Source organism: Microcaecilia unicolor, chromosome 6 (assembly GCF_901765095.1).
Source record: "Microcaecilia unicolor chromosome 6, aMicUni1.1, whole genome shotgun sequence".
NCBI classification, from domain to species: Eukaryota; Metazoa; Chordata; class Amphibia; order Gymnophiona; family Siphonopidae; genus Microcaecilia; species Microcaecilia unicolor.
Window position 1 is genome coordinate 13,269,617 of NC_044036.1, and position 2,962 is coordinate 13,272,578.

The following is a 2,962-nucleotide window of genomic DNA, read 5'->3' on the forward strand; positions in this document are numbered from 1 at the left end:
TCATGTTCCTGTGTTTTTGTACAAGCTCAAGAAGTCTGATATGGTTGAATGTTAAGATGGCACCCTCCAGCTCCTGTTACTCGCACGTCATGTGGGCTTGACATGGATATTAATGAATGTATGCTCACCTGCACATTTCCACACTGATGTTCTGGAAGGATCCCCTGGTCCCCTCTATCAGCATAGGCACATATCTTGCTGTTGGGTAATCTCGGGGTACAGTGAAGGCCTCCAGTGTAAATACATTATTTGGCCAGTTCTGAAATGGGCATTGGGTTCCCTGGGATTTCTTACTTTCCTGTTTTAGACGCAACTGTCTGTAAAACATTCCTCGGACGTTTTTTTGGTTGGCTATGGGACTCTGCCCATATTTGTTCTGTTCGTGTCTTTAAACTGAGCTTAGTAAAACCTGTTTTTAAATGCACTCCTGGCTTTTTTTTTTTAAGCCTATTTCTGTTTACTCTGCCAGCCTTTTTCTGCTATAGCTCATGTCTGAAAATTGATTCTCCTGGTAGGGTGAGGGATATGTCTCTCGTGTGTGTGACATTTTGCTTTAGAAGTGTGACCAGAGTACAGTGGTGGTCCTGGATCTAGCTTTAAGGATGTCCCAAATGCGAACAGACTTGAGATGTATTGGACCTACAAAAAATTCTACATGTCGTATAACATTTTTTGTTAGTGGCTTCAGATGAATTGGACTGCTGTTTCAATCGGATCCAGCTGGGCTAGTTGAAAATATTATTCAACTTGTACTCATGCATTCCATGTACCGGCTTAGGTCTACCAGGCAGAGCTGTGGCAAATGGCCCATGATGGGGAGAATCTTTGCATGTGCCTGGTAGCCCTGGTCTGCAACACACAGAATACAAGTCCCTTTTGTAAGGAGCTTTCAAAGGGAAGATTTCCCCCTTTAAAAGCAGTAACCAGGCACTCTGGTACAAAAGTGCCCACATACCCTTCCCCAGCGTAGGACTTTCTTCCAAATACAATGAAGATGGGAGGAATATGTTGCATGATGGAAGATTCACAGGTGAACTGATTGTGTACACAAGCATAAAAGTGTGTCTCCTTTCAATGGGAAATGGTCTTACGTGTCATAAGCCTGTGAAGATTTCATTTCTGTATTGTTTTATACCCTCCTCTGTGTTCTGTCTTAATTTCCAAAATTTTGTAGATCAAGTAGGCTTCCTTTTTTTTGTTTTATATATATATACCACTTTTGTTTAATATTTCTAAAATTGTGTTTAAATTATTGTCTATTGTAGAAGGATGAACAACAAATTATCTATTTTGAAACCTAGTGAATAAAGTATTTGCTTTTTCACCATGAATGTTGTCAGTGTCTCGTAATTTTAGGAGATGGCTTGGCTTGTCATGTCTTACTGACAATAAATGGATCCACTTTTCTAGTTTGAAACCCGTTATCTTGCTTTTGATCTTCTTTGGAACGACAGGTCTCGCCTGTAGACATAGCAGTGCTCACAAGCTCTATCTGGCGTAGTAAAGGTTTAATTTATATCTTCTATTCAGTATTTAAAACACAAAATCACTGGAACAAGTACTATTTCTTCGTTTGACCTTGACCCAACCTATAAAACACATGAGTGTCCCAGGGAAAGATGCAAATTTTTTTAACTTGTAACCTGTAGGTTTAAAAAGATTAGAGAGAGCTGAAACTGTAGAGGACTAAGGATGGATATTAAATACAGTACGGGTTTGATTATCCAACCTTTGCTGACAAGACAAATCGGTCATATCCCCTGATGTCACTCTTTCCATTTTCCAGCATAGCACGAGGGAAGGTTTGCACATGAGACAAATAGTTTCAAACCTGGGCCCCTACATTTTTGCTGTGAAATAGTTCTGCCTTTTGGTCATGCATTTTTTTTTTTTTTTTTTTTAAAGATTTTGCTCATACCTTTTTTTTTTCTCAGTAGCAGCTCAAGGTGAGTCACATTCAGGTTTTCTGGCTATTTCTCTGTCCCAGGAGGGCTCACAATCTAAGTTTGTACCTGAGTTAATAGAGGGTTAAGTGAGTTGCCCAAGATCACAAGGAATAGCAGTGGGATTTGAACCGGCCACCTCTGGATTGCAAGACCAGTGCTCTAACCACTAGGCCACTCCATTCTGAGTAGAACCTCAGACTAGCAACATTCCATTCAGAATCTCAGATAATATCAACATTCCTTATAGAATCTCAAATAGTAGCAACAGAATCTCAATTTATTTAGATTTTGCTCACACCTTTTTCATTAGTAGCTCAAGGTGAGTAACATTCAGGTACTCTGGCTATTTCTCTGTCCCAGGAGGGCTCACAATCTAAGTTTGTACCTGAGGCAATGGAGGGTTAAGTGACTTGCCCAAGATCACAAGGAGTAGCAGTGGGATTTGAACCGGCCACCTCTGGATTGCAAGACCAGTGCTCTTAACCACTAGGCCACTCCGCCACTCTATTGTTTGAGGGGTTACCATTGTCTTCCCTATTATCCGACAATGGGTCAGTCCTGTTTACATTGGATAACAGACTTTTTACTGTAACCATATCCTGTTCTATGTGACTCATGGGGTTAGGAGTGAATTATGGAAGGGGTTGCAAGCATTTGTGATGAATTTGAGTTCATTTTTTATGATAGATCAAAACACTCTCAATTACCATCTTGCTGTATTTTTCTTCTGTTCCTTAATTTTAAGACGTAAAGGGGTGGGGGTGTTGGGATGTGTCAACAAACTGCAACACAGGCTGCAAGGAAATCCTGGTTTAGCAGTGGAGGCTGGGGAGCAGGAAGCAGCCCTTGCACAGGCAGATTGACTTTCTGCTTACAAACTGTGAATTATAGATCTCGGAGAATTTTCTTAATACTGTCTCTTCATACCTCCAGGGCGATCCTTGGTGCTTGTTAATAGGGACAGAATGTGCGTAGTATTTGACCAAGTCACTATTTTGTAGCTCTTGGCCTGACCT